The 24,324-nt window shown below is 36.7% G+C and overlaps 1 protein-coding gene across 5 annotated transcripts in view; it reads left to right on the top strand.

Annotated features, from left to right (window-relative positions):
• Window positions 1–24,324, top strand: part of PACS2 (phosphofurin acidic cluster sorting protein 2) — a 342,997-nt gene that overhangs the window by 25,094 nt on the left and 293,579 nt on the right. The window lies entirely within an intron of this gene.

Raw genomic sequence — 24,324 nt, 5'->3', positions numbered from 1 at the left:
CTTTTGATTTTGCTTTAATATTTATTTTTGTTTCATAGAGTCATTGGTTTCTATTTAGTGTCTTTAATTTTCAGTTTTATTACCTGCATTCTTGTTTCTCTTATGCCAACCTATTCTTTCTTCTGTAGCTCTCATTTCTTTTTCCATTTTTCCCTGTAGAGTTCTCATTTTATTTGTACATTCATTTTTTTGTTGTTTTTATGACTCCTTTGTTTTTTCCAGTAATTCTAGTTGAACTGTAGTGAAGTTGTTTTTTTGAGATTTTGTTTATAGATGCTTTGAATTCTCTTCTTCAGTATTTGTATTCTGAATTTCTCTATATAATTATAACTTTATATGGTAAATATTTTATTTTCTTATCCTTCTAGCATATTTTGTGACTTCAGATTTTGTTAGGGGTGGGTCTTACATGCTTTTGTAGCAAATATTTGCTTTCTTTGGTGGATATTAATTGTTTTGTTATTCTAGGTTCTCAGGGACAGCTCAGATTGGGTATCTGCAAATTTTCATTCTTGTCAGGGTCTTCTAATCCAGAGTGAAATATCACATCCTCCCTCCCCATCTGTAAATTCTTGATTTGAGCTTGGATCTGAGCAACACACTTGTGGGATTGTCTTTCATTGGAGCTTTAATCTGTTGTTGCTGAACTCAGTCATCTGGAAAGCTCTTCAGGTTCTTATGGTCTGGTTGTTTTGCTATAGGCTTCATCAGACTGTTGAGCTGAAATGTATAATGAACTTGTTCCTTTCTTGGTACACAACCTGCAACCCTTCCTTATCTTGAAATTCTATTTTAGTTAAATGTCTCTTCCTCAGTCCCTTTCTGAATCTTTTGACTCAGAACTGGGTAATGTGTGTCAAAGGTGCCAACTGGCATCTGTTTCTGTGCCTCTCAGAAGTTTAGGTACATTTTTTCTTGATCTGAGATTTCTTTCTTGTTCTGTTTTACAGCTATTTCTGGCTAGCTCCTAGCTCTAGTGTCTGTAGAACTTTGTTTCCGTATGCCAATTTGAGATGGAAAAATCACCTGTTGATTTATTTCCCTTGGATTCCCCCCCCTGCCCCCCCAGGAATTTTGTCTGGTGTATTTAGATCTTTGTGAAGGGGTTCTCAGGAATAATTTAGCTTATACTTCTTCCTTCTATTCTACCATATTGTCATTAACTTTTAAAAAGTTTTATTGGGGTCCAAAGAAATCTTTGCTTTTTTTTTTTTTTTTGGTTAGATATAGCTAGTTCTCAGAGAGACACATTTGAGTTCCCCAACTCTTATTATAATTTCCCTGTTTATTTTTTCCTTGTAATTTGATTGTTTTTCTTTATATATTGTGTTTCCCCATGTATAAGATGCATCTTAATTTTGAGGCCTGAAATTTGGAAAAAATGTATTACATAAAGTTATTGAACTCAAGTTTTATTCATCATGAAATTCAAGGACCTTCTGCTCATAGATTTCAGACATCTTTTGGGCAAGTCTGGTGCATGAACAACATGCTCAGTCCACTCCGTTTCTTGAAACTGACACCCATTGTGTCCTCTTTTAAAATCAATAACTTATTTTTCATCAACAGTTCTTCTGGCCTCCCCTGAACCATCTTTGTGGACATAGAATTCCAATGGCCTTTGCTCTTCAATCCATCTCTTCAATACCCTTTCTAAATCAGGCCATTTTGCTGACTTGCCTCTCCTGGCATTTTCAGTAGGGTTTCTTCTTCCTGTAGCCAGTCTCAGGTTGTTTTCTCAGTTGGGGGAGGACCAAACTAACCTTCAGTAGCACTTTTGCAAACTGGATCACTTTGAACTTGAATTCAGCATTCTATGAAAATCTTTTCTGAGTCATTTCTGGCCAGAAGGTGGCAAAATGTCACCTTATATACTTGTAACGAGTGTGAAAAAGCAGGAAATTCAAGTAAAAAAATCTACAGTGAGTGCAAAAACAAGCAAAAAAAAAATGGGAAATGCAAGTATAAAAAAGCTTCAGTCATTGTGTAAGACTCTCCCAGTTTTCAGATCCCAAATTTTTTGAAAAAGGGTATGTCTTATACATGGGGAAATATGGTATTTAGATGCTGTGTTATTTGGTATACACATATTAAGGATCGATAATCATTGTCTGTGATGTCTTTAAAACATAATTTAACATTACTCCTTATTTCTTTTTACTGTCAGTCTTTACTCCTGCCTTATCTAAAGAACATGATTGCTATCTTTGTGTGGCGATGTAGCACCTGAAGCATAATAAATTCTGGTGAAGCCTGTTATTTTACCTTTTTGTAATCTTTTTGTTTATAAACTATTCTTTGTTAATATCTTGTTTCGAGTCTGCTTTCTATTTTCCTCAGAGGTATGGTTGAGGTTGTCATTAATATTTACAATTATGATTACTAATTGTGTATTTTCCTTTATTATATATCCTCTTTGCCTTTTCTTTATTTGAATGAGAGTAGGTAGTGTAGAAGGCATGTGATGAGTACTAGAGATCTTTAATTGAAGCAATTTGCTTCTATTCCAGTATCCCAGTTTTCTTACTTTTAGGCATAAATCCCTGGTTTTTATACTTATTTTCTTCTAATCTTCTTTCTAAAGTTATTTTAACTTTCTTAGTACCCTTTGAAGGCATTAAAGTTTTTGTGAATCCTGACTGTGGTTCCTTAGTATCTGAACTACTCATTTATGGCTATTTGTAGTATTTTTTCTTTGTAATAGGAGTTCTGAATTTTATCTATCCATTCCTAAGACTTTTCCTTTTATAAAAATAAATGATGTAATCTTTATATTTTTGCCTTGCTCTCTAATTCTACAAGATTTGGGAAATTTTTATTTATGATTTCTTTAAATAGAGTTTCTAAGTTTTTTTAAATCATGTTTGATGTGTCTGACTCTTAAATGATCTCTTCTTGACCTCTTTTCTAGCCCATTTTTTTTCATTATATAGCTTATATTTTCTTTGGGGGAGCTTGATTCTAATATTTCTTGCAGTTTCAAAATAATTGACTTTGGTTTATTTCTATTTATTGGATCTATTTCTTGGTTAAGGTTTATACATTGTCTTCTAGTTATTCTAATTGTTTTTTCTTCAAGATCTTTAAATCTTTAATTTCTGTGGTAATTTTTTGGACAATTCTACTTTTGGTTCTGCTTTCAGTTGTTAATGGAGTTAGTTTTACAATAAAGTTTTTTTACTGGTGGCTAATTTCTTTGAATTTATTCTTTTCTTTAGCTTTAATTCTTGAATCAGGGGTTTGTGCTACCTCCTGCTATACTTTTGCATGGGATTTTTCATCCTATTTGATGTTTGTCCTTCATTTTCAAAGAAGACCATGACATTAGGGAGGGGATGCCAATGCAAGTACATGAATTGATTTTGAGTGAGGGTATACTGTGCTAAGTCATACGTACCGCATTTTCTTCTCCAAAGCCATCTGGATCCAGTGACCAGATATGAATTAGATGCCCTGGAAGAAAGGCAATCAGGGTAGAGTGACTTGCCCAAGGTCACATAGCTAGTGTCAAGTTTGAATTCCCATCCTCCTGTCTCTAAGGCCTGGATTCTATCCACTGCACCACTTAGCTGCCCTGTGCAAGGATGGCATGTGAATCTGTGAAGCATTCCATATTTTTTCACCCTACTTAGTCTTTTTTAAATACATATTTTTGTTTTAATCAGTCAAGATACTTTTTCTCATCTTCACAACTACACCTTCTACCCCCAGTTGAGAAAACAAGAAAAACAAAATTCATTACAAATATATAATTTCCCCATCATTGTGTCCATCAAAATATTTGTTTCATTCTACATTCTGAATCCTTATGTCTTGCTGGATCTTGACCTGGATTTCATGGAATCTTGGACTGAATTCTACCTCTTGAGATTTGGCCACCTTAGATTTCTGAGTTTTAGAGCAGTGGATCTTTAGGGTCCCCCCTCTCGAATCTCAGAATAGTCTTGGAGACTCAGAATTCTTGATTTGTGCATGACATCATCTTTAAATTCACAATGCTAGTAACTGTCTTCTATTGCTCCTCAGGGATTCTAAGATAACCCTCCCTTGAGACTTTTTTAGGGTACCTTTCTATCTTGCTGGCACAGAGCCATAAACTACATCTGTCCCTGTCTCTGGCAATTCTGAGAGACTCACTCTGCCAGCTCTGATGGGCCCTATTTCTTCTTGCCCTCTGCCTTTTTGAGTAGTTGTTGGGTAAGAGAAGTGATTTATTGCAATTTCTCCTTGAATTTGTTTTTTTTCTTTAAAATAAAAGTTAAATTTCAGTTTCTGATTTTTTCTCTCCTCCCTTCCTTACACCATTTGACAAGGCAAGAAAAATAAATTTACATTCATATGTAGTAAATAAAATTACATTTATATGTAGTTTTTAAAGACATCTCACATTATATTATGTCTAAGAAAAAGGAATAGAAGAAAACGTGTTTCACTCTCTTGAGGTTCTTAATATCTCTTGTCTAGAGATGGCTAGAATGTTAAATTGTGAGTTCTTTGTAATTATGGTTGGTCATTGTGTTGATTACTATGTTTTTAAAAGTTGCTATTATTTTATAAATTGTTCTCCTGGTTCTTTTCATTTCACTTTGCATCAATTTATATAGGTTATCTTAGGTTTTTATGAACCATCTACTTTATTATTTCTTAAAACACTGGAGTATTTCATTACCTTCATACACCATAACTCATTCAGTCAATCCCCAATTGATGGGTATCTCCTCCATATACAATTCTTTGTCCATAAGAAGAGTTTCATAAATATTTTTGCTCACCATAGGTCTATTTCCTCTGTTTGATCCTTTGTGGGGTACACACCTGTAGTGGCAGTGCTTGGTCAAAGAATGATTGGACTAATTTATAGCAATGCATTAATATGCCTGTTTTGCCATAGACATTCCAACATTTGTCATTTTTCCTTTTTTGACAGTTTAGCTAATCTGTTAAATGTGACAGAATTGCTTTAATTTGCATTTCTCAAACTTGGAATTTTTTTCTTAGAACTATTGCTAGGTTGGATTTTTTTCCCCAGAGAAATGATCTGAGAGAAATGATCTTTTGACCATTTATCAATTAGAGAATGGCTCTTATTTTTGTAAATTTATTTTTTGTTGTTGTTAACCTACTCTCCTCTTTAGTTATCACTACCAGATCTTCTGTGATCTTGTGGTTTCATAGCATTTGAATTTTTCTTTCTAACTATTTTGACTTTTGTCTGTGATATGTCTAGCAAGTTTATTTTATTTTATTTTTTCCTTTTTTTTTCAGATTGTGGGTAGACTCTACTTTCACTTTACTCCCTGACTGTAATAGTTTTCAGTTATAAAATGTATATCTAGGCTTTTTACTTTTAGATGATTTTTCTTTTAGTTTGATTTTTTAATTGTACCTTCTTGATCTATTTTTTTTAAGTCATTTGTTTTAGATAGTAGTATAGTACATGCTCTGCATTCACTTTTCATCTCCCACTCATACTGACAGGTCAGGCCTCCAGAACTAGACAACAGTTGAATTAATAGTAGCAATTAGAAGTGAAGGATGTCTTGATTGTTATAGCTTAAAAAAACCTCTGTCCGTGTGCTATCCTTCATTTATATCAATAAGTCACATTCGATAACCTTTTTTAAAATGTGTATTTCTTGCAGTGGTTTAACTAGTGCAAATTATCTTCTCCAAAACCTTTTATAATGCATTTTCATACTAGTACATGTTAAATCCAAGGAACTTGGAATGTTCTACCACAGGTAGGGCACAAATAGTTCCATGTGAATACCTGGGATGAGTACTCTAAACTTTCAATGTCATGTTTTTTTTTTTTTTGAGCTGCTTCAATTCTGCCTTCCTCATAAAGTACAACAATCTTTTTGATGAGGTCACGCCATGCTGGGTGGTCCTGTGCCAGTGTCTCCCATGCTATACAATCAATTGTCAATGAGATCTTCAGGGTATCTTGGGATTGCTTCTTCTGACCCCCTTGTGAATACTTGTCTGTGTGAGTTCTCCATAACATAATTTTTTTGACAAGTGTATGTCTGGCATTCTAATAATGTGTCCAACCCATTGTAGTTGTACTCTCTGTAGTGTTGTTGGAATGCTTGGCAGTTTGGCCCGAAAAAGGACCTCAGTGTCTGGTATCTTCTCCTGCCAGATGATCTTCAGATTCTTTCTAAGACAGTTTAGATGGAAGCAATTTAGTTTCCTGATATGGCACTGTTAGATTTCAGAGTTATATAGTAATGAGATCAACACAGTAGCTCTGTAGACCTTCCATTTGGTAGTCAGCCTAATACCTTTTCTTTCCCACACTTTATTTTGGAGTCTCCCATATACTGAACTAGCTCTGGCAATGTGAGTGTCAATCTCATTGTCATTGTTTATCTCCTTGGAAAAGACACTGCCAAGATAAGTACTCTTGTCCACAGTACTCAAAACTTCTCCAATTGTTGTAAATTGATGGTTCCACATATGGATGGTGTGGCGCTGATTGATGGAGCACCTGTGTTTTCTAGGTGTTAATTTTTAGATCAAAATGAGCACAAGGAGCAGAGAATCTATACTTTGTTGCATCTCAACTTCAGAGGCTGCACTGAATGTGCAATCATCTGCAAACCAGAAGATCATGCAACAACACTCCCTCCACTTTGGTCTTGGCTTATAGCCTTTTCAAGTTGAAGAATTTGTCATTAGTGCAGTAGCTGACCTTGAGTTCATGATCATCCTCAGTGAAGGTGTTGGTAACATGAGTGAAAGCATTATGCTAAAAAGTATGGGAGCAAAGATATATCCTTGTTTCATTCCAATGGTGACTGGGAAATCTTTTTTTTCCCCCATTTTATTTATTTATTTTTTCCTTTCTTTTTTTAATTTATTCTCATTTTGTACAAATAAAGTTTTTTTACATTAATAAAATATTCTTGTTTAAGAGTAAATGAAATGCCCCCTCCCCCCATAAATATAGACTTGCTTGAACGATAAAGTAAAGGGGAGAGAAAAAATTAAAATTAAAAAAATAATAGTAATAATTGTAGGTATGGCCAGGTGGTGCAATGGACGGAGCACCAGCCCTGGAGCCACGAGCCACCCGAGCCCACATCCAGCCCTGTACACCCAAACAATCACCCAGCTGTATGACATGCAAGCCACCCCAACCCCACTACCCTGCAAAAACCAAAAAAAATAAAAAGACACAAAATAAAATAAAATAGTAATAATAGTAGGGGTGGCTGGGTGGCAGACAGAGCATTGGCCCTTGAGCCAGGAGCACCTGGGTCCAAATCCGGCCTCAGACACCCAACGATCACCCTGCTATACGGCCCCATGCAGGCCACCCAGCCCCATTTGCCCTGCACCCCCCCTCCAAAATAATAATAAAAAATGTGCTTGAGTCTTTGTTCCAGCACCAACAACTCTGTTGTGCGTGGATCACATTCTTTATGATAAGTCTATGGCAAAAGTTACTTCCATATTTTTCCGCCATTGCTGATTGCAACTCCCTCCTTTCATATTTCTCCACTACCATGTACTATATTTTCTCTCTCCTTTCACTCTGACTCTGCTGTAGGGTCGCTGAGTGGCACAGCAGACAGATCCCCCAGCTCTGGGGCCAAGAGGCCCTGAGCTCCCATACCACCCCTTAGACCTAGCATCCACCTGGCCCTATGGTCCCAGATAGGCCATCCAATCCCAGCCCCTTGCAAGAAGTAAAGAAGAAAATGTGTTATATCTGACCACTCTCCCCCCATGGTCCATCCTCTCCTCCTTCATTCAGATTCCCAACCCTCCCCTTGCCCCCCCCCTTACTCCAGATGCCTATACTCCGTTGCATATATATGCTGTTTTCTCTCCTAACCACCTCTGATGAGAGTGAAGTTTTCCTCATTCCCCCTTGCCTTCCCCCATTCCATATCATTGCAATAGCTCATTTTAATAAAGAAAAATCTTATTATATGAAATATCTTCTTTCTCCCATTACATTTCCCTTTTTTCTATTGACTCCATTTTTACACCATATTTTATCTTCAAATTCAGCTTTCTCCTGTGCTTCAACTATAAAAGCTCCCTCTATGTGCTCTGTTAATTGAGAAGGTTCATATGAGTATTATCAGTGTCATTTTTCTTTATAGGAATATATGCAGTTCATCCTCATTAAGTCCTTTATATTTTCCCCTTCTCCTCCAATCTCCATGCTTCACCCGAGTCCTGTATCTGAAGTTCAAACCTTCTGTTCAGCTCTGGCCATTCCAACAGGAACATTTGAAATTCCCCTGGTTCATTGAAAGTCCATCTTTTTCCCTGGAAGAGGACATTCAGGCTTGCTTGGTAGTTGATTCTTGGCTACATTCTAAGCTCTTTTCCCTCCCGGTATATTATATTCCAAGCCTTACGAGCTTCCAATGTATAGTTGCTGCTAAATCCTGTGTGATCCTGATTGCAGCTCCATGATATTTGAACTGTATCCTTCTGGCTGCTTGTAGTATTTTCTCTTTGACTTGGGAGTTCTGGAACTTGGCTATAATATTCCTAGGGGTTGGTTTTTTGGGATCTCTTTCTTGGGGGGATCGGTGGATTCTCTCCATTTCTATTTTGCCCTCTGCTTCTAGAACATCTGGGCAATTTTCCTGTAGTAATTCTTTGAAAATGATGTCAAGGCTCTTTTCCTGATCATGACTTTCAGGTATTCCAATAATTTTAAAATTATCTTTCCTAAGTCTGTTTTCCATATTAGTTGTTTTTTCATTGAGATTTCACATTTTCTTCTAATTTTTTCATTTTTTTGTTTTTGAAGTATTGATTCCTGATTTCTAGTAAATTCATCAATCTCCCTGAATTCTGTTCTTTGTCTGAAGGATTTGTTCTCCTCAGAGAGTTTTCTTATCTCTTTTTCCATCTGGCCAGTTTTGCTTTTTAAAGCATTCTTCTCCTCAGTCACTTTTTGAACTGTTTTATCCATTTGACCTAAGCTGGTTTTTAGCATGCTATTTTCTTCAGCATTTTTTTGGATTTCCTTGACTAAGCTGCTGACTTCATTTTCATGTTTTTCCTACATCTCCTTTCTTTTCTCAGTTTTTCTTCTAATTCCCTCATTCGATTTTCAAAGTCTTTTTTGAGCTCTGTCATAGCCTGAGCCCAATTTCTGTTTTTCTTGGAGTCTTTAGATGCAGGAGCTTGTGCTTCCTCATCGTCAGACTGAGTATTTTGATCCTTCTTGAGCTCATTTGCAAAATATTTCTCAATGGTGTTCCTCTTTTTTCTCTGCTTGCCCATTTTCCCAGCTTGATCCTGGTTTTGGGGTGCTTCCTGAGCTTTTGGGACACTCCCACAAGGGTCTCAGTGTGTGAGGCTCTGTCCTCCCTCCCTCCTGGTCTGTGAATGACCATATGCGCTCCCCTCTGCCATGGGGCTGAGGTGGAGGGGGTCCTGCTGTTCTATTGTGGGGCCTAGACTGCGATCAGGATCTGAATGTAGTCAGAGCCTCAGAGTCCTGTTCCAGGGGCTGAGGACAGAGCTTGGCAGTCTTTCTCTCTCCTCACTCCCCTCCCTCAGCTCAATGGGCTCATGCCCTGGGGGCTCCTGCTTGCCAGCTCTGCCTGCTTCTGTTTCCTGGTCTGGGCTGCAGAAAGACCAAGCTGCTGGCTGTGTGTCCTGATGGCTTGGCTCCATGTGCTCACTCTGGCAAAGGTCCCCCACTGTTCCCCCACTTTGTGCCTGGTGCTCCCCGGGGTGCAGCTCAGGAAACTCCCCCGCTGCTTTGAGCCACGGCTCCCAGCGCCATGGGGCTGCCTCCGGGACCCTGAAGTTCCTTCATTCTGGCGGGCCACCCCTCTGGCGGGCCACCCCTCCGGTGGGCCGCCCCTCCGACCCTGGGGAGCAGAGCTTTTCTGCTCTTTTCCAGGTTACCTTGAGTAGGAGAACTGCCTCACTGGGTCCCTTTGTGGGTTCTCTAGGCTCTGTCTCTTGAAAGTTTAGTTAGAGTCCTTAGCTTATAGTTTTATCAGAGAGCTCCTAAGATGTGATCCTTGTCCGGTGACTGGGAAATCTTGAGAGCATCATTCACTGTCCAAACCACAGGCATGCATACTTTCATGGAACTGATGTAAAGTTCTGATGAACGTTTCCAGGCAATCATGTGAATATCTAGGATGGGTACTCTAAACTTTCAATGTCATGTTTTTTTTTTTTTGACCTGCTTCAATTCTGCCTTCCTCATAAAGGGCAACAGTCTTCTCTGATGAGGACACGCCATGCTGGGTGGTCCTGTGCCAGTGTCTCCCATGCTATACATCAATTCTCAGTGAGATCTTCAGGGTATCTTGGGATTGCTTCTTCTGATCCCCTTGTGAGTATTTGACATAATTTCCCATAAACCCTCACAACTGACAGTATTAAAGGCCTTGGTCAGTTCTGCAAATTTTGGAAATAGACCTCTGTTCTGTTCCTGGCAATTTTCATGGAGTTAACAGGTAGCAAACACGATATCAACTGTTCCATGACCCTTTCTGAAGCCACACTGGCTCTCAGGGAGGTGACCCATCTTCCAGGTGAAGGATCAGCCTATTGAGAAGGACTCTGACAAGAATCTTACCAGCAGTGACTAAAAGAGGAATAACTCTGTGATTGTCATAGGACATTCCATTCCCTTTACCTTTATAGAGATGGATGGTGGAGACATCCTTGAATTCTTGAGGATAATCTCTTCATGCCGTATAACCTGGAAAATTTCAGTCAGTTTTTTAGATGAGCAATGAACCAGTCACCCCCCTTTCCCCACCTTGTAGATCTCAGCTGGAATAGAATCAGCATCAGGTACTTTGCCACTTGAAAGGAGTCTAATGACATTCAAAACCTTTTCTTTTGTTGGATCTTCAGGTAGGGACTGATTGAGTTCAGGAACTATGGAAGTGTTCAGCCCATCTCTCCAAGATCATGTCCCTATGGTTAATCAGTGTGGATCCATCAACACTGAGCAGTTGAGATCCACCATATATCTTTGGCCTATAAATAGCCTTCAGGGCATAATAAAAGCATTTTGATTGGTTATTGTCTGCATAAAAGTGAATTTCATCTGCCTTCTTACTGAGCCAAGAGTCCTGCATCTTTCTTACCTTCTTAGAAATGGATGAATTATCCGGTTGGTAAACTCTGTGAAGTTCTCGTTTTTCATTTAAAGCTTCTGTATTTTTCTCATTATTTTCATCAAATCTATTTTGGTGTTTGCAAGTGTTCTAATCTAGAAGAGCAAATGCAGTGCTGTACACCAGATTTCTGACAGCTTCCAACTCCATTTCTTCCCCATTGTTGCCATTTGTGTATATGCTCAATTTTCCCTCTAATTTAACAACAAACTGTTTCTGACTCAGGGAGACACTCTTATCTTTTGACATTAATTCTTCTAGTATTCATTTTGTCTTGTGAATATTTAGCTTAGAGAGGATGAGGCTGATTAGGCCAGCACTCTGCACCACACAATACCTTTGTCACCTACATTCTGTCTTTCTGTTCTCCTTACAATCATAGTCTAATAGATGCCAATATTTGCTATGAGGGTGCATCCAGGAAGTTGTATTGCATTTAGCTAAACATAAGACAGTTTTTGTGATGAGAAGGTCATGAGATGAGCAAGTCTTCAGTAGTAAATGACCATTGCTGTTGCTGTTTCCAACCCCATTCCTTGCCAAGGACTACTTGTCATGTCTGGTAGTCTGATCCTGCTCTAACATTAAGATCACCCAGAATTATAAGCTTATCCTCTTTTGGTACATTGATGTTATAAGAGTCTCCAGATCTTCATAAAATTTTTCTTTGATTTCATCAGGGTTTGTCATGGTGGGAGCATAGGCACTGATGTTGGTGGCATGGTGTTTTCCTGTAAGTGGCAGTCTCATTGTTATGAGCCTGTTGTTCACTCCTTTTGGTAGGCATTCAAGAATGTTGACTAGATTAGTTTTGATAGCAAAATTTGCCTCAGCTTCACAGCATTCTCCTTCACTGGAGCCACCCCAGAAAGACGTTTATCCAGCTCTGACTTCAGTAATGTAGCAAGATATCCCTATGGCTTTTTTGTTGGATTCCCTATAGAAAGAATCTTGATGCCTTTCTCTATTGTGTTCCAACACAAACACTTGTTTCCTGTAAACTAATGAGCTACAGGAGTCAAAAGTCAGAGAATGTGACCTCAACCAAAATATTATTACAATTCATCTAATGAATTTCAAGAAAATCTAAATTGATCAAGAAGTTTCTCTTGGTCAATGTATTTGTTCATTTAAATGCCTTCTCAATTGGCTCAATTACATCCCCCTGCCTCATATGACTTGTGTTTTCTTCTATTTTTTCAGTCTTTTTTATTTTGTTTCATCATTTCTTATTTCTAGAGTTACCCGAGTTTTATTTTGTCTATTCTGATTTTTAGGGAGTATGATGTTTGGATTAGATTTTTCTGTTTTAAGCATTTTGCCCTCTACTTTTTCCCTCTACAACTCATTTCTTTTTTTTTTTAATTGAAAATTTATTTTTCTTTTTTTATTTAAATTTATTTTTATTAAAGATATTATTTGAGTTTTACATTTTCCCCCATCTTGCTTCCCCCCCCCCCCCCCCCCCACAGAGAGCACTCTGTGAGTCTTTACTTTGTTTCCATGTTGTACCTTGATCCAAATTGGGTATGATGAGAGAGAAATTATATCCTTAAAGAGAAGAGAAGTCTAAGAGGTAACAAGATCAGACAATAAGCTATCTGTTTTTTTTCTAAATTAAAGGGAATAGTCCTTGCACTTTGTTCAAACTCCACATCTCTTTATCTGGATACAGATGGTACTCTCCTTTGCAGACTGCCCAAAATTGTTCCCGATTGTTGCCCTGATGGAATGAGCAAGTCCTTCAAGGTTGAACATCACTCCCATGTAGCTGTTAGGGTGTACAGTATTTTTCTGGTTCTGCTCATCTCACTCAGCATCAGTTCATGCAAATCCCTCCAAGTTTCCCTGAAATCCCATCCCTCCTGATTTCTAATAGAACAATAGTATTCCATGACATACATATACCACAGTTTGCTAAACCATTCCCCAATTGAAGGACATTTACTGGATTTCCAATTCTTTGCCACCACAAGCAGGGCTGCTATAAATATTTTTGTACAAGTAATGTTTTTACCCTTTTCCCTCATCTCTTCAGGGTATAGACCCAGTAGTGGTATTGCTGGGTCAAAGGGTATGCACATTTTTGTTGCCCTTTAGGCATAGTTCCAAATAGCTCTCCAGAAGGGTCGGATGAGTTCACAGCTCCACCAACAGTGTAATAGTGTCCCAGATTTCCCACATCCCTTCCAACAATGATCATTATCCTTCCTGGTCATACTGGCCAATCTGAGAGGTGTGAGGTGGTACCTCAGAGAAGCTTTAATTTGCATTTCTCTAATAATTAAAGATTTAGAGCATTTTTTCATATGGCTATAGATTACTTTGATCTCCTCATCTGTAAATTGACTTCCCATATCCTTTGACCATTTGTCAATTGGGGAGTGGCTTTTTGTTTTAAAAATATGACACAGTTCTCTGTATATTTTAGAAATGAGTCCTTTGTCAGAATCATTAGTTGTAAAGATTGTTTCCCAATTTACTACATTTCTTTTGATCTTGGTTACATTGGTTTTATCTGTGCAAAACTTTTTAATTTAATATAATCAAAATCATCTAATTGGATTTTGGTGATGTTCTCCAACTCTTCCTTAGTCATAAACTGTTCCCCTTTCCATAGATCTGACAGGTAGACTAGTCCTTGATCTTCTAATTTGCTTATACTATTGTTTTTTATGTCTGTCCTGTAACCATTTGGATCTTATCTTGGTAAAGGGTGTGAGGTGTTGGTCTAATCTAAGTTTCTTCCATACGAACTTCCAATTTTCCCAGCAATTTTTATCAAAGAGGGAGTTTTTATCCCAATGGCCAGACTCTTTGGGTTTATCAAACAGCAGCTTACTATAATCATCTCTTGCTTTTGCACCTAGTCTATTCCACTGGTCCACCACTCTATTTCTTAACCAATACCAAACAGTTTTGATGACTGATGCTTTATAATAAAATTTTAGATCGGGTAGGTCTAAGCCACCTTCTTTTGCACTTTTTTTCATTAAGCTCCTGGCAATTCTTGACTTTTTTTATTTCTCCATTTGAATTTACTTACAATTTTTTCTAACTCATTGAAGCAATTTTTTGGAATTTTGATTGGTAGGGCACTAAACAGATAGTTTAGTTTTGGTAGAATTGTCATTTTTATTATATTAGCTCTCCCTATCCATGAGCAGTTGATATTTGCCCAGTTATTTAAATCTGATTTAATTTGTGTGAGAAGTGTTTTATAATTGTTTTCAAAAAGATTCTGAGTCTGTCTTGGCAAATAGACTCCCAAATATTTTATACTGTCTGAGCTTATTTTGAATGGGATTTCTCTTTCTAGCTCTTCCTGCTGTTTTTTGCTAGGCATTTATAGAAAAGTTGAGGATTTATGAGGGTTTATTTTATAACCTGCAACTTTGCTAAAATTGCTAATTGTTTCCAGTAGTTTTTTACATGATTTCTTGGGATTCTCTAGGTAGACCATCATGGCATCTGCAAAGAGTGAGAGTTTTGTCTCTTCCTTCCCAATTCTAATTCCTTTAATTTCTTTTTCTTCTCTAATTGCTGCTGCTAACATTTCTAATACAATATTAAATAGTAGTGGTGATAATGGGCATCCTTGTTTCACCCCTGATCTTATTGGGAATGGCTCTAGCCTCTCCCCATTGAATATAATGCTTGTTGATGGTTTCAGATAGATACTGCTAATTATTTTAAGGAACAGTCCATTTATTCCTACACTCACTAGTGTTTTTAATAGGAATGGATTCTGTATTTTGTCAGAAGCTTTTTCAGCATCTATTGATATGATCATATGATTTCTGATAGGTTTGTTATTGATATAATTGCATATGCTAACAGTTTTCCTAATGTTGAACCAACCCTGCATTCCTGGAATGAATCCTACTTGATCATAATATATTATCCTAGTGATGACTTGTTGTAGTCCTTTTGCTAAGATTTTATTTAGGATTTTTGCATCTATATTCATCAGGGAGATAGGTCTATAATTTTCTTTCTCTGTTTTAACTCTTCCTGGTTTAGGTAACAGTACCATATTGGTTTCTTAGAAAGAGTTAGGCAGAGTTCCATCTTTCCCTATTTTTCCAAAGAGTTTATATAGGATTGGAACCAATTGTTCCTTAAATGTTTGGTAGAATTCACTTGTGAATCCATCAGGCCCTGGAGATTTTTTTTTAGGGAGTTCAGTAATGGCTTGCTGAATTTCTTTTTCTGAGATAGGGTTGTTTAGGTATTTAATCTCTTTTTCATTTAACCTGGGCAACTTATATTTTTGTAAATATTCATCCATTTCACTTAGATTATCAAATTTATTGGCATAGAGTTAGGCAAAATAGTTTGGAATTATTACTTTAATTTCCTCCTCATTGGTGGTGAGTTCACCTTTTTCATTTATGTTACTAGCAATTTGATTTTCTTCTTTCTTTTTTTTAATCAAATTGACCAGAGGTTTATCAATTTTATTGGTTTTTTCATAATACCAACTTTTGCTTTTATTAATTCAATAGTTTTTTTGTTTTCAATTTTATTAATTTCTCCTTTAATTTTTAGAATTTCTGATTTGGTACTTAATTGGGGATTTTTGATTTGTTCTTTCTCTAATTTTTTTGGTTGCATGTTTATTTCATTGATTTCCTCTTTCTCCAATTTATTCATATAAGCACTTAGAGCTATAATATATCCCCTGAGAGTTGCTTTGAATGAATCCCATAGGTTTTGGTATGTTGTTTCATTATTATCATTATCTAGGATAAAATGGTTAATTTGTTTTTTTGGTCCACTCATTTTTTAAAATGAGGTTATTCGGTTTCCAATTTTTTCTGGGTCTTTATCTCCTTGGACCAGTATTGCATATAACTTTTATTGCATTGTGATCTGAGAAAGATGTATTCACAATTCTGCCTTTCTGCAGTTGATCATTAGGTTTTTATGTCCTAGTACATGGTCAATTTTTGTATAAGTTCCATGTACTGCAGAGAAAAAAGTATATTCCTTCCTATCCTCATTCAGTTTCCTCCATAAGTCTACCATATCTAATTTTTCTAACAATCTGTTTACCTCCCTAATTTCTTTCTTGTTTGTTTTATGATTTGATTTATCTAGATCTGATAGCGGGAGGTTGAGGTCTCCCACTATTAGAGTTTTGCTGTCTTTGTCTTCCTGTAATTCTTTCAGCTTGTCCTCTAAGAATTTGGGTGCTGTCCCACTGGGTGCATATATATTCAATATTGAAATGACTTTATTGTCTATGGTACCTTTTAGGAGGATAAAGTTTCCTTCCTTATCTCTTTTAACACTATCTATTTTTGCTGCTGCTTTGTCTGAGATAAGGATTGCTACTGCTGCTTTTTTTACTTCAGCTGAAGCAAAATATATTTTGTTCCAACCTTTTTACCTTTACTCTATATGCATCTCTCTGCTTCAAATGAGTTTCTTGTAAGCAGCATATTGTAAGATTCTGGTTTTTAATCCACTCTGCTATTTGCTTATGTTTTAAGGGAGAGTTCATCCCATTCACATTCAAGGTTATGATTACTAATTCTTTATTGCCCTCTGTGCTATCTTCCCTCTGTTTGTATTTTTCCCCCTTTCCCCCCCTTTTATCCATATTCCCCAGTCTTTTGTTTCTGAAAACCACCCCCTTCAGTGTTTTTGCCCTCCTCTATCACACCATACCCTTTCTTTCCCCTTTCCCTTTTTCCCTTTCCTTCCTTTTGTTATTTCCCCTTATTTCCCCCACTCCCCTTCCCTTTCTCCGTCCCCCGCTCCTCTTTTCCCCTTTTAATACTTGAAAGGTTAGATGTTTTATAAGTTAACTGAGTATGTATAGGTTGACTTTAAGACAAATCTGATGAGAAGAAGATTCAGGTGTTTCTCCTCTGCTCCCTTCTTCCCCACTATTACCATAGTTTTTTTGTACCTCTTAGTGTAATGAGATTTACCCCATTCAATCCCCTCCCTCCTCCCATCTCCTGCAGGAGACAAATCTTGAGGTAGCTGTTCTTCTGGCTTTTCTTTCTGGGTTTTCTGGATCGGATTTCTTTTAAGAGGTTTGTTTCATGTGATAGATGGGGAAGAGATCAGGAGACTTTAGAACTGTGCCTGTCTTCTCTCCGCCATCTTGGCCGGAAGTGTACAACTCATTTCATTTTTTTCTTTTCACTTCTTCCAAGTACTTTTGTAATATTTGTGACCAAAGACGTCCAAAATAAGTGCATCTAGATGCAGAATGAGATATCTGAAAAGCTACTTTCATGGTACTATCTTAAGCAAAAATCATGAATTCATTTTATTTAATCTCGCCTTGAGCCTGGGTGTTAGATAAGAAATAATTCTATTACTTTTTTCTACTTGGTCATTTTTCCCTTTTATTTTAAGATGTTCACTTTATATTTTTATATGTTATATTTCATATTCCTTTATTGCCATATCCTTCTACTTTCATTTTATATTCCTTTATTGCTATATCCTGCTGCTTTCCCCTGTAACAAGAAAGCAAAGAAATTCAGTAAAACCAGCTGACCATATCTAACAGTATTTAACATTTCTCTCTCATAGTTTCCTAGTCCTTTTGAAAGAAGAATAAGAATTTTCTTATCTCAGATTGGACTGTCATACATTATAATTATGCTATCTTTAGTTTTGTCTTATTCTATACATTTGGGCATTGTAGGTATCATTTTCCCCACCACAAAACAATTTAGAAAAGCTGTTATAGTAACTATAATGAGTCAGTCAGAGAAATGTGAAGTACTGTGTGATACATTCCACATCACAGGAGTTAGGAGCATATGGTGCCCCCCTGAACTGGAAAATCCATGTAAAATTTTTTGGCTCTCCCTTCTTGCTGAGAAATCTGATTTTTTTTTCTTTCTGGGTGTTTACAGTGCTGTATTGTAAAATTTACATTGATAGTATACAGTAATACATGTATGTATACACATACAGTATGCATTTCAGAATTTCTAAGCTTTTTCTGTATTTTGGGCTTTATGTAATCATCTGTGGCTTCTGCTTAACTCCTTCAAAATTCCCATTAATTTTTTTATACCAAATTGTGATATGTCAAAATCATGTTGGGGAAAGTCTCACAGTGTGGAAAAGATAGCTTTATTGCCTTGCTTCAGTGAGAACCCCGTTGAGATTCTATAATAAAAATTTAAATTTGTAATGGACCCATTCTGATAAGTTTTGTCATTTTCACTAGTGTTTTTTTCAGCACTGTATGAACAGAAGATATAAGGTAGAGGTGTGATCATCAGGAGGATATGGAGGAAGGTGCCTCTGGTTTAGAGGTTAGTTGTTAGTTCAGCTTGTTCCCTAAAGATGTTAAGATGGAGAAGGAAGGAGTACTGGTGTGTGGTCAGTACTGGAGTAGTGACTTGAGGAAGAACTAAAAGATGGAATAATTAGAGGGCAAGATGATTAAAAAAAGGGTTAAGGAATATAAAGGGAAAGAGAATGATAAAATATGATCAAATAAAGGAATTTCAGAGTTCCTTAACATGAAAGTAGAGTCCTTATATATCATGAAATGATCTTTTTTTTTGCCTTTAACTCCTCCTAAAAAAAAAACTTTTTTTTTAGTTTTTTTTTGCAAGGCAAATGGGGTTAAGTGGCTTGCCCAAGGCCACACAGCTAGATAATTATTAAGTGTCTGAGACCGAATTTGAACCCAGGTACTCCTGATTCCAAGGCTGGTGCTTTATCCACTACGTCACCTAGCTGCCCCTAAAAAAACTTTTTAAAAATAGTTTTATTTCCATTTTAGAATTCTCCTTTCCCTTTCTCCTCTATTCCTCCCATCCATTGAGAAGGCAAGAAAAACAAAATAAAGTTTTTTAAAAAAATATTTTAAGATTTTATTTTGAAATTTACAATCCCCCCCATCTTCCTTCCCCCCCCAACAAAAGGCAATGTTTCCAACATTGATCTAAGTTGAATGTAATGAGAGAGAAATCATATCCTTAAGGAAGAAAAATAAAGTATAAGAGATAGCAAAATTACATAATAAGATAACAGGGTTGTTGTTTTTTTTCCTAAAATAAAGGTAGTAGTTTTTAGTTTTTGTTCAAACTCCAGGATTCTTTCTCTGGATACAGATGGTATTCTCCATTGCAGGCAGCCCCAAATTGTCCCTGATTGTTGCACTGATGGAACGAGCCAGTCCATCAAGGTTGATCATCACCCCCATGTTGCTGTTAGGGTGTACAGTGTTTTTCTGGTTCAGCTCATCTCGCTCAGCATCAGTTCATGCAAATCCTTCCAAGCTTCCCTGAATTCTCATCCCTCCTAGTTTCTTAATAGAACCATAGTGACATCCATATACCACAGTTTGTTAAGCCATTCCCCAATTCAAGGACATTTACTTGATTTACAATTCTTTGCCATCACAGAGTAGCTGCTGTGAATATTTTTGTACTAGTGATGCTTTTACCTTTTTTCATAATCTCTTCAGGGTATAGACCCAGTAGTGGTATTGCTGGGCCAAAGGGTATGCATATTTCTGTTGCCCTTTGTACATAATTCCAAATTTCTCTCCAGAAAGGTTGGATGAGTTCACAGCTCTACCAACAATGTATTAATGTCCCAGATTTCCCACATCCCTTCCAACATTGAAAAAAACAGTTTTTTGACAAAAGTCAAGTTCAAGAAAGAAAGAACTTTATATTTGTATGTATATATGTGTTTATATATAAACACATACATACATAAATTCAAGTCTGTACTCTGAGTCCATTAGTTGTCTGTCTCAGAGGTGGTTAGCATGTTATGTGAAGACATAGTCAAGGACCCTGGATAGCTAGGTGGCCCAGTGAATGAAGCATTGGCCTTGGAGTCAGGAGGAGGAGTTCAAATCTGACCTCAGACTCCTGCCACTTACTAGCTGTATAACCTTGGGCAAATTACATAACCCTAATTTCCTTACATCCAGGGCCATCTCCAGTCATCCCTGGTCACTGGACTTAGATGACCTGGAGGAGAACATGAGATTGATGACTTAGCATAGCACTCTCCCCCTCAAATTTAATTCATGTGCTTGTCATGGTATCACTTCCCTGATGTCATGGTCTTCTTTAGGAAGGAAGGACAAAACATCAGCAGCAGTCAAGGGCATGACCTCTGTGTAGTTGACACAGGTGAAATGGAGGAGTAGGTCATGAGAAATGAGTAGATTGAAGAACTAGGAAGTTACAGTATTTAAAAGAGTCTCTCTCTCTCTCTCTCTCTCTCTCTCTCTCTCTCTCTCTCTATATATATATATATATATATAATATATTATATATATATATTTATGTATGTGTATATGAATGAAGTAAAGTAAGTAAAAGGAGACAACACATACACACACAGAGTTGGGGTAGAGACAAAAACTGCAGCCAGGCACTGAACATAATGAGGAAGGAAAGAGAGTGTCCTGGAAGTTGGTAAATAACAGCTACCAGTGTGAACCTTGGAAAGCCTAGAAGTGCCAATGGGTAGCAAGGAGCAATCAGATCTTCCCATTGTGATCATTAAATTTTAGGGGAGAAATCAAAGTGGAATTGATGGTGGAAAGTGTGTCCTGGCATGTGCCATTACTGTGAGGGAACCACTTCTCATTGAGAACCAGTAGGAAGAAGTGGGAAAGGAACAAGAAAATAGCATGTTTGTTCACTTTGGAGCAGGCTTTCAGGAAAGCATAGTGAAAAGGGTTGGGCAGATCCGGAATGGTTGAGGAAGGAGTCAGAGTATCCTAGAGGTCCCTTGAGGGAGGCAGATGGTGAGGCTTAAGAGATCCAGTTTATTACAAGGAAAAAGAAGTAAAAGGTATAGGTATGAACTAGTAACTTAAGTTGGTTTTGATTACTGGGAAGTAATTGGTCTGGAGGCAGAGACTAGTGCCTTAGACCTAAAACTGACACTGGATGACTACCTGTGAAGTCTCTGACTGAACATATTAGTAGGCAGATCCTTTGACTTCAAATCCAGTGCCATTTTCAATATAACCTGAATTGTATTTGGTACATTTTGCAATGTTTCTAATGATCTTAAGCTGTAATCTTTTTCAAAAGCCCACCAATATTCTTTGTGATGAATGAATGGGATAAAGTATTTGTTAAATACTCCTTATGTACTGAGCTAAGAACTGGGGAACTTAATAGAAAAGTTACATAGTCCTTTTTTTCTAGGAGTTCCCATTCTAATGGGGAAGAAGATCTATACCCTGCAAATCAGGTCCTTTAGGTGGTAAAGAGAAAGCACATGATAATGCCTCTTCAATGCTATTTCCATTGATAAAAGTCTTATTAGTTTTTGGTGTTAAATTAGTTTTGTTGTTGAGTTTTCAAAAGATATGACCTGTAGTACCCGCAAGAGTTGTCAGGCTGCCTCTCCACAAGGATTGCTTTTAGTATAATGACTTTGACACTGATCTGGTGGCATTGCTGTTCCCTAGGCTCTAGAATTCATGATCCTGGGGTGTCTCCACATTCTGAGGGTTGGTGGTGGTAGTTTTATTTGCTTGGCACATGTTCCTGTCTGTCCCTAAGGATGCCTTGATGTTTGAAATAGATTAGCTTGCTTGCCTTGTGAGTTGCATTTGGTAAGGATGGCTAATCCCTTTTCCACAGGAATTACTTCTGGAGATGAAGGCTCTGAGGCCTGGGCTGGAAGCAGTGGTCTAGAGGTGCTGCCACTCCCAGGGCTCTTGTGCTTATTCACCTATTGGTGGCTCTATTCAGCAGTTGTTGCTGGTGAAAGGTAGGTCCCTTCTCCACAATGATTTTTTCCCCTCAGTGATGAATGTGGGGGCTGGGCTGGAAGGAAGTCTGGTGATATGGGGGATACTGCTGTTCTCAAGGCTCTTAGGTTTAGAGTCCTGAGCTGTCTGCATTAGAGTTTGAGGAGAAATGGTGACCAAGGTGGTGGTGCTGGTGCCTTTGGTGGTTTGACTTGCCTGATGCTTGCTGTCTTCTTTATCCTCCCTCAGGGTGCCTTGCACCTTTAGATAGGTTGGCTTTTCTGCCTTGAGTAAGTGAATCATGAATTACCACAATCTCATTTATGGTGATCAGGGTTTAAGCAAATTACTGTATCTTACCAATAATGGCTTGTATGTGTGAGTAAGAAAATATATCATCCATGAGTGTGTATATATATATATATATATATATATATATACATATATATATACATACTGTGCATATATTTTTACAGAAAACCTAATGATACACTTTTTTTTTTGTTTAGTGAAGGATATCAGATGATTTTTCTAATGTACCATACTAATTGTCATGAAATTTCAAGAGAAAAACAAGAAAAAGGTTTCCAACTTAATGACTCCATTCTTTGTGATGGCTTTAGGTAAAGATTAGATAAAATCCTCTTAAAATTAAGACTCAACCAACTAGTTTTATTTATTTATTTAATAGTAATTTTTAAAAACTTCCTTTTCCAATTACATGTAAAGATACTTTTCTACAATCAATTTTTGGTAAAGTTTTGAGTTCCATATTTTTCACCCTCCCTCTCTTTCCCCTCCCTTCCCCTCGACAGAGAGCTATCTGTTTGGTTTATACATGTAAAAACTATGTTAAACATATTTCCATGGTAATCATGTTGTGAAAGAAGAATCAGAACAAAAGGGAAAAATGAGAGGGGAAAAACTATAAACATAAAATAAATTTAAAAAATTGAAAATAGTGAACTTTTGCTGCATTCAGACTCAATTATTCCTTTTCTGTGGATGGTATTTTCCATCACAAGTTCTTTAGACTTGTCTTTGATTATTGTATTGCTAAAAAGAACAAGTTCATTATAGTTGATCATCATACGATTTTGCTGCTTATATATACAAAGTTCTTCTGGTTCTGTTCACTTAGTTCAGCATCAATTCATACAAGTCTTTCCAGACTTTTCTGAAGTCTGACTGTTCTTGATTTCTTATAGAACACTAGTAGTACTTCCATCACATTTATATACCATAATTTGTCCAGTCATTCCCCAACTGATGGACATCTTGTCAATTTCCAATTAGTTGCTACTTCAAAAATGTGCTGCTATAATTATTTTTGTATATGTGTTTTTTGCCTTTGTGATCTCTTTGAGATTCAGACCTAGTAGTAGTATTATTGGATCAAAGAATATACAGTTTTATTGCCTTTTAGGCATAGTTCCAAATTGCTCTTCAGAAAGTTTGGATCTGTTCACAACTCCACCAATGATCCATTAGTGTCCCAGGTTTCCCACATTCCCTCCAACATTGATCATTTTCCTTTTTTGTCATATTGGCCAGTATGATAGTTGTGAGATGGCATCTCAGAATTTGCATTTCTACTTTAATGATTTAGAATATTTTTTCATTTGGCTATAGATAGCTTTGATTTCTTCCTTTGAAAACTTAACCTGTTCATATTCTTTGATCATTTTCCAATTGGGGAATGACTTGTATTCTTATAAATTTGACTGTTTTCTATATATGCTTTAGAAAAGAGTCCCTTATCATCTATAAAAATGGTTTCTCAACTTACTGCATTTCTCTTAATCTTTGTTGCCTTGGTTTTATTATCAGTCCTTGGGATTTTTTTATTTAGCCTATTTTCCTCCAGTTCCTTAATTTTATTCTTTAAAAAAATAGAGAGTGATTGGCAGAAATTTTTCTACTATATGAGAAAGATTTTCTTGAAAAAATTTGTTTATTGCTTTGTTGTTTAAAAACCCTGAGCATTACATACTGTAACTAATATAGCAAAGAAACAATACTGGGGAAATTATTGGAATAAATATTTTCTCCCCTTTCTTGGTCAAAGGAAAACTTGAAATCTATATTTAAAAAATTAAAAGATTGGTATCAATCAAACTTTGAAGGCAGATAGAATAATTTATAGCTAGAATTTTCTACTTTATGAATATTTGGCCTTTTTATTGGCCTTTCTTATTTTATGAAACAAAAATCTCAGTCATAAAGGCTTTCTTTTTATCAGGTATTTATTAATTTTTAAGTCCTTATAATTTTTGTTAAAATAGAAAAATCTTTAGAATTAAACTCAAATCTCAGTTAATCTGAAAGTCATTGGATATTTGAAGAGTTTTTTTTCTGTTGGACTTCTAATAAATTGTAATTGGGTCAACTGTTACAGCCTCATAGAAATTTGCTTTTGAGTTGATTCTTTTTTTTTTTTTTTTTGGCAAGGCAATGGAGTTAAGTGGCTTG

Source organism: Macrotis lagotis, chromosome 1 (genome assembly GCF_037893015.1).
Source record: "Macrotis lagotis isolate mMagLag1 chromosome 1, bilby.v1.9.chrom.fasta, whole genome shotgun sequence".
NCBI lineage: Eukaryota > Metazoa > Chordata > Mammalia > Peramelemorphia > Peramelidae > Macrotis > Macrotis lagotis.
The sequence above is the reverse complement of the archived record's forward strand: the minus strand, read 5'-3'. Positions and strand labels throughout refer to the sequence as shown.